This window comes from Mytilus galloprovincialis, chromosome 11, assembly GCF_965363235.1.
Source record: "Mytilus galloprovincialis chromosome 11, xbMytGall1.hap1.1, whole genome shotgun sequence".
Classification (NCBI taxonomy): Eukaryota; Metazoa; Mollusca; class Bivalvia; order Mytilida; family Mytilidae; genus Mytilus; species Mytilus galloprovincialis.
This window is the reverse complement of record NC_134848.1, coordinates 39,166,797-39,175,818: the sequence shown is the minus strand read 5'-3', so window position 1 is coordinate 39,175,818 and position 9,022 is coordinate 39,166,797.

Sequence of the window (9,022 nt, the reverse complement as noted above, 5' to 3'; positions counted from 1 at the left end):
AAATCTAGTATTTTCAACCAACGGTATCTTCAAAATTCTATTACCCATCTGTATGGTTTTGAACAATTGAAAATTACAATAACAATATTACCCTCTAAAATTAATTCATTGCTAGTTAACTGTTTATCTTTGTCAAATGTCATTTTTAGAATCGTGTTAAGAAATAGGCAAATAAAGACAAACACCATACAGTGCACTGCTTTGGATAGTCGTGATGTATTACTCTATTAATATCTAATAACCTGTCTACAGTAATAGCTAATGCGTGTTGTGGTTAATTGTGCAATCAATTATATATAAGTAACTTTTATATTTATTTTTTGTAGATCCTGTGTCAACAACAAAATATGCCCTATGGAGAACTGCATCCGTGAATTTAAAAAAAAAGAAACACTAGATCAGCACATTTTGCAAGGACAATGTGAACATCAGTTAAAAAACGAGCATTGTCCGACACAAACAAAATTGCATATGCTAAGAAATTAATAAACTCACCTTGTGTTGCCCATATATGACTGCTGAAAATGTTTTTGAAGATGACAGCAGTTTTGTCAATAGGTGTTGTGGATGGGCTTTGAAATCAAAAAGAAAGAAGATAACAGTTTTCAACCAAAAGCAAAGAATTTATGATTGAGAAATTTCAAACAGTAAGGTTGATGCCTACACAGCTGACGAAATGTGGTCAGGTCACCTTGACTCTGAGGGGTGCGTAGGTGGCATGTTGCCAGGCAAATGGTCTGTCTCTATCCAATATACTCTCATTTTCCAGTGTCAGTCCAAATTTCCCCGACCATCATCCTCTATTATAACAACCTACTTATTTTGTTTATTGTTAACTTGTTCTCGTCCTGAATATGCATGAAATATTTGCCACTGGACGTTAAGCAACCAACAATCAATCAATCACCCAATCACCTTGGATGATCTAAGGACCAATTAATAGCAGGTCAACAGATTTGAAGTTATTTTTGTAGACTTGCTCAACAAGACATAAATAGATTTATTCTATAATTATATGTATAAATATTATTTAAATCATTGTTGTTGAAAGCTTGCTAACAATAAGTTTTACTTAATGAGAAACGTTGATGTAAATTGCGTTTCTGGTGTAGTGCTATTTCCGCTTATCGTTCTACCATAAAATTAAAACATATACAAACACAGTACAAAATAGCAGTATGTGTCCTTGTTTTTGAATTCAATTGTTGGATTTTTTTTCACAAAACTAAATCTTCGAGCCCCCAAGGGTATTCCCGATAGCACTTATTTTCCTTGGATTGGCTGATATTCCACCTGCACTAAAACTGTGACCATAAAATTCCAGTTTGTTCTTGTTGAATTCACATTTTGCCTTATTGTATTGTGTTGTATTGAATATAGTCACACATTTCTGTGATAATAGACAATTTACCAATTTTCAATGAAAGTAGAGGGTAGATGAGAGTGTTTAAACATAATTTGTTGTATTTTATTACACATCCAATTTGTTTGTTATAATAATAATAAAATAAGAAATAAGAAACAACACGAACTCCCCTTAGGTTAGCGATCCACCGAGGAAGAATATCAGATATGATTTCCTACACACTTTTGTCATAATGGCCAATAAGACTGTGTGCCAGAACCCAAAACTTAGTTTTTACCTGGTTATAATGACATAACTTCATCACGTTCATCAGCTGATTCACTATCAGAAACTCTTGACCTACGTGTCGGTCTTTGTGACTGACTTGTAGACTGTCTTTGTAAAACTGGGCTGTCTTTGTAAGCGTATTTCCAAATTCAGACATATTTTTGTCCCCATTTGCGGTACTTGTTTGTCCCTTTTAAATTCAAACATACTGTCCAACTCACCATTTAAGTTTCCAAATTTAGCGTTCCATTTTTCTTCTTACCTGGACTTTCTCTTCTTCGTAACTATTGACGAATTTGTAGGTGCACGTGGTTTCTGCCCTTCACCAACACGAGAGGAATCGGATTTAACGTTCCCAATCTGACCGGACGTGAAACAGTAGAAAGAAAAGAAAGAAAAAAAAAAACAAGTTGTCATTTAATTATATCTGCTAAGAAACCATAAATTATATTAATCATGTACCAGTATATTGCTTTTGATAATGATGGAGAATTGACCATTGCACCCCAGTTTATCTATTTTTTTGTCTTTACAGGATCTGTTGTTGAAGTTTTATATGATTTCAATCACCAAATTGTTTAATATGCTCCAAGGTGAGCGATACTGGCTCAAAATTTAAATTGCATGCTTAAGCTACTCATGATTATATGTTGAAAAGCAAAAATAATCCTTGATAAAAGATAAGATTGAGAGCCTCTTGTATGGGATACTTTCCCTTATACATATTACATACTTACAATTTAAATTAAAATGTTGTTATGAGAGTATTAGTATCTATCTTTCAATCATTCAAGAAATGACAGTTTAAGATACATTTATAATAAAAACCAAATTAAAAATTATTATTAACTTTCAATAAATACTGTTCCAGACTGATTTCATGTCACTTATCAAATATCGTATTTGGCACAACTTTTTTTGAATTTTGGGTCCTCAATGCTCTTTAATTTTGTACTAGTTTGGTTTATAACTATTTTGATCTGAGCGTCACTGATGAGTCTTATATAAACGAAACGCGCATCCGGCGTACCAAATTATAATCCTGGTACCTTTGATAACTATTATCTTTATCAAATTGGATACTGCTTTAACAGACCATCACCTATTTGGTCATATAGTTTTTAAAACGGATACCTGATAATAGAAAATTAAAGTTGAGATAAAGTTCTTTAACCTGTTGTGTATAGAAAAATATCGTTAATGCTCTCAATTTCGTAATCAAATGGTTAAAAATGATGTCAATAGAATAATATGGAAAAAAATATAATAAGTGGCATAGGTATAAATAGTTTCTCTCAAAAGTATGATAAACATGACATGGATTATACAAGATTTTCATAAGTGGCTTTGAAACAATGTGTAATAAGATTATGAAAAGAAAAGTAGAAGTTATTGGCCATTGTTTTTATAGACTACATGGATAAAAGCAGAGGATTCAGAATATCTGACAAAAAAAACAAGATCAGCGAACAGCCCTGTAATTTAATTTTCAAAAAGATAAACAAAATTCATTTATGTGTCTAGGTAAATATCCCCCTTTAGTTGGCTCACAATTTCCATAAATAATTGAAGTAATATCCACGGTTCTCTCTTCCTTCCCTTTTCCCTCTTACAGGCTTAGAACATGGCTTCCAGTTATTTGAATTTGCACCTTTATACCAGTGGATAGTGCAAGCACTGTTTGCCTCTTGTATCCCACAACTTGTGCAACATGCGGCCATTCATTGCAAAATTCTTTTAAATTCAGCAGAACCATTTCCCCGACTGTCACAGAACCATTACTTTTCAAGGTACTGGTTTTCTTTCTTCCATTAATGACCCTCCCCAAGGGTGACTGGGGAATAGAAATATGGTCACTTGGTCTTCTCCCGACCGGCAGTAAAACGTCCGTTTGGCTGTGCGGGATGTATTAAGTTCGCAGTCACGTCCGGTCAGAATGGGGACGTTAAATCCGATGTCTCGTGTAAAGAGAGTGCCACGCTCTTTGCACATTAAGAACCCTTGCAACAACTCTTCGAGGGCCCGTAGGGGGCCTGTGTGACCTCTTTTAGGTGTCTTTCCTAAAGCATTGTTACAAGTGTACTTGCTGGTGCCTCAGATGGTCCATTATCTACTACAAAAATCCATTTTTCTTAAAAGTATGCGTTGAAGGATTTCTCAAAAATAGATCTAATGCTGGAATTGAAGCCGAAAAAAACGTTACAGATTATTTGTACCCCCAAGGGTGACTGGGGAATCAAAATATGGTCACTTGGTCTTCTCCGACCAACATCAAAACGCTTGTCGAAGTGGGGCGTTCGTTTGGTTATGCGAGATGTATTACGTTCGCAGTCATGAACACATGTTCAAAGGTCTATTGTTTCTCGATCTACTCCTGTTGAAAAGGAGACAGTGCTGGTGTTGTTGTCTCCATACACCCATCACTGTATACATATCTTCCCTTATTAGAGTCAAAATCGCTGTAGTTGCACAACCACTTTGCCACTGTTGCTTCCGGAGAAACGTCATCTTCTTCACTGTCACTAACAAATATAGTTTGTGTTAAGAGGAGTTTCAGACTCCAACTCTTCCGCAATAAACTTCCAAATCATGTTCTAAACCGGCCATCTCATCTTCAGGAAGTTCATCTGGAATTTTACATGTTGCTACACTGAAAACCTCTGCGGACGCAATTGAGTATTTCGTTCTTGTTCTTTTGACGTCACATTATAAACACCATCACTAGGCATTTTTTTTGGAAAAAAGTTGGTTTGTGCGTCCCGTATAATTATATACTTAGAATACTGTAATTACCATTATTTTATATAACACTAACAGTTCAGGATTATGCACGTACATCCAATGAAACACTATAAGGTTATACATATTTTGAAATATTCAAATATTTTTGAAAGTGATAGTTAACTCACAGATAAACATGAAGATTTGTTTGAAAGGGGAGAATATTAAACTTGCTTGTTGTAACCTGAACAATAAAACCTTGGATGTGACTGATGCAAGCGACGTGCTTTGCAAAATTCAAAATTGTCGTTCCATGAAACACGACCAGTTTCTATTTCTCGAAATACATCTTTATGAAATGCAAGAGCATCAGACCATATAAATTGTTCACTTTAAAAAAACATTAGCTGTGTCAGATGTTCAGCACGTTTTCATAATCTTTATTGGTCTTGATCTATTAGTATTATTATACAACACGATTTATAATATTATAATTCTGTCAATAGCCTTTTCATTTAAGTTGGACAATGCTGGCATATCTTTATAATGGCATAATGTTCATTTGCGTCTTTTTTAAAATTAATAGTACATTATCACTAATAATTATCAAGTTACAAGTATATTCAAACTTGCTTGGTTTACAACTTCTAGACTCCTTCCTTGTTTGTATCGGATGAAAGAATGTTAGACAACAAGTCAGTAGACATTAAGTGATAAATATTTTTTGCACGTCACAGAGGCAATGGAAAATAAATTGGTCGTCAATTGTATTAAGAGGTGCACGTCTTGCAACGTAATTGGGTTTCGTATGATACTAGACCATTATCCCTTGTGGACTCTATTATGACAAGACCTACCTATTGTATTTATTGTGAACTTGTTCTCGTCCTGAATATGCATGAAATATTAGCCACTGGACGTTAAGCAACCAACAACCAATCAATCTTTTATAAACATGTCCCATAACAGATGCTGTTATTTAGATTTGCGAGCCTTTTCCGGGAAGGAGTTTCACTGGTCTAAAAAAAAAGACATTTGCCGTTTCCCGTTTTATTGGTATTATAACCTTCAGAAGAATTACGATGATTGTTATATCCACTTGTTGATGGTTTTTCGGTAAATCCGGTATTAAATCCTGTTACAGATATTTTCTTTGATTTTCTTCTGCAAATCATCCCCAAACAATTTATCAGATACAGAATTGTTTGTATAAGTTGTATCTTAAACTTTCCAACCATAATTGGTTTGAAATTTTCTTTCCTGTATTGGTTTAATTATGTATAAGAAGCTGCAAACATTCGGATACCATCTGTCATTTTCCATAGGTTTTTTGTTGGCTCAAATGTGTTTTTCTTTAAAATAGAGCAGCTTTCAAGATGTCATTTGTCGTTTCTATGGCTGGTATTATTCCCTTGATGACTTACCCCAGTATTTTCTGTAATTTCAGATCACGTGATGTGATTGCGTTGAGCACGGAGTGTTTTTTCTCCCCAAACTTCTTCATTTACTGTAGGGATCAAAAGATTTTGACAGTTATCGGGTCTTTTGTCTTTTGTATTATTAATTTCTTTAAATTTTGAATCGGGGATCTTAGATCTTAGAGAGGTATTCTAGGATTTTGCTAAGCTTTCTTCAATAGCCGCACTAGTTTCCTCAAAATCATTGTAAAATTCGCTCATTTCATCCATTAATTCATTGGCCTCGTTAAGATCCTCGTCATCAGTGACGTTATCAGATTTATCAACCAACTCTAATCTAGGAAAAACAGAAGAGCATATCAGGAAGATTATTGAACAAATATCAAACTACTCATCATGCTTATGAAAATATTTGAAAATAAACTTGTTAAAGTATTTAGACAATTTCTTTTCGTTAACATTATTTAAACATGTTTACCTATTAGCAAAACAGAAGGAAATTTTGAAAGTCAAGGACTAGACCAGAGATGCATTTTACACCGAAAAACAACCAATTTATCTAAAATTGAATGCACCTTTTTGATGGAACAGCCCTCTGACGCCAGCTCTTATTTTTTTTTTGGGGGGGGGGGGGGGGGTAGTAAGTAGCCTTCCAAAACAGAATTTTAAAAATGAGAAAAAATGGGCAAAAAAAAAAAGGCTTTACCGTTCCTTTATTTTTAATATAAGTATATCATTTGGAAAGAAATGTTGACCTGGTTCATTTATTTTAGCCATGCACATTATGTTCATTCACAACCATCGGTGTTACCGTACCTTGTCCTTTGGTAAACAGAAAACGCAGAGTTTGGTTATTTTGTTAATCAACTTTGCTTTATATTCTCTCATATATCGGGTTATTTCAAATAAATACAGTCCGACCATATGCGTATCTAGAAAAAGTATGTATACGGTCCGCTGGTTACCCATGGTAGCCAATAAAACTAGATTCCACCAATTACTTAATGTTTTAAGAGTCTTGAATTAAGCAAAAACATTGCATGTATAGTGCTGGTTTTTTTTAAATGTATAGTGGGATTTTATCATACCATGGTATAAATTTATCATTTCAATGTCAGCAGTAAAGGGCATGACTTGAATAATCTGTAGTTCGATATTGTGTTGATTATTATACAAATTTATAGTGGGTACGTAGGTGGCTCGTAGCAAGGCAAAATTTCTGCCCCCGTCTAATTTTCAATTCTCATTTTTCAGTGCCTTGTCAAATTTGACCGACCGTCAAAGTCACAGGTCATTTGTCAAACTTTCACTTTTTTTTTAATAATCAGGATAATTTTACATTGCGTAACCTATTAACTTGAAAATGAAACAAAAGTTATACTGAAATCACTGTTTATATATATTTTTGTGTTAATTTCCCATCTGCTGACACAATCTTTTCGGGAAGACACCTGTTCTTACTGTTTCTCAGGAAATTGTTGAATGCGCACAGCTGTTGAGTATCGGACTTCTCATTTTTCCAGTGGCAGTCCGAATTTCCCCCGACTATCATCCCAAATGGCCTCTATTATGACGAGTCCTACCAATTGTATTTATTGTTAACTTGTTCTCGTCCTGAATATGCATGAAATATTTGCCACTGAACGTTAAGCAAACAACAATCAATCAATCAATCGGACTTCTGTTGCCAAGTTTATTCTGTTACAAACTCGTCGATTCTGTCCTTGTAGAATTTAGAAAAGTATTTGTTAAACTTTTCATTTGAAGAAACAGCGGTGATTTCAGATGATATACTATTAAATTTATAACTGTCCTCGGCGTTGACTAGTCCCTTTTCACCAAAAATCATTTCGGATATTATAACTCGGTCGTCTGGTTTCACGGCAGCTACGTCGGACATGTAATGTTTTAAGGTTGTCTTTAAGAAGTAAAATCACAAAAATACTGAACTTAGAGGAAAATCAATTCGGAAAGTCCATAATCACATGGCAAAATCAAATAATAAAACGCATCAAAAACGAATGGACAAGAACTGTCATATTCCTGACTTGGTACAGGCATTTTCAAATGTAGAAAATGGTGGATTAAACCTGGTTTTATAGCGCTAACCCTCTCACTTTGATGACAGTCTCATCAAATTCCGTTATATTTACATTAATGCGTTTTTGATGGCAGTCTCATCAAATTCCGTTATATTTACATTAATTCGTTAACTAAACAGACACAATAAATAAAATAGTCAAAAATTTGGTACATCAGTCATCATCGTATAACAATTTTAAAAGGAACAATTTAACAGAACACAAAAACATCTATTATCTACAAACACATTCATTGATTTGTGTGTCTGACGTCAGAAAATTTTATATGTAACATATAGATTTGTCGTTCAATGTGCATACAACAATTTTAAAATCCACATAGGCAATGTTTCGTGCATAGAACTCTTCCTGATAATGGGAATGATGCTTCAATTGCTTTGGTCAATAGTTTCTCGTCGTCACTGCTAATTTCCATTAAAGGAGATATCCGACGATCTACGCTTACTGGCGTATCTAAAGCTGCAGAAATATAATTAAAAAAAATCCGTCTGTATGACCGGTATGATGCGTCTTGATGTAAACGTATCGGGCCCAAAAATAATGGTGCGGTCAGTCCCAGTCTTCCCATTTTAGATTTAATGAAATGCTTCAGGTCTATAAGTTATTCGCTGGTGTAACAAATGATGGATGGCATTTGGTTTTTTGGATGACCGACTTCTTGTATAAATGGATGAGTGTCTTTCATGACAACAACTTCAAGCAATTCGTCTGCAATATTATAATTTTGAATTATTACACGTTTCTCTTTCTTTTCGTCTCTATACTTTATATTTCTGATCTGTTTTGTGTCTCGAGGAGCCAAATTGATATAAGTTTGTAGATGGTCTGGAACAATCTTTTGTGGTCTATTTAACTTTACGTCTGAACGGATTTGATGCATGGTTTTAGGGTCTGTTCTTATGAATTGTTCGTTGCTCATTGGTGGATACTGCCCAAGGTATTCATACTATTCAAGCTACAGCGGTGTTCTGCAGGTTGCTGTCAACAATGGAGCTAAACCAAGTCACTCTTTTCTTGTACGAATTGTCTCTTTTGTAAGTGCTGTGTAAAACTCATGGAGGGTAACGGTATTAGTTTTGGATGGCTGCGTGTTCAATCGAATAAAGGAAAGGATTTCTTTTCTCTTTTGAGCAATGCAATACTGTCCT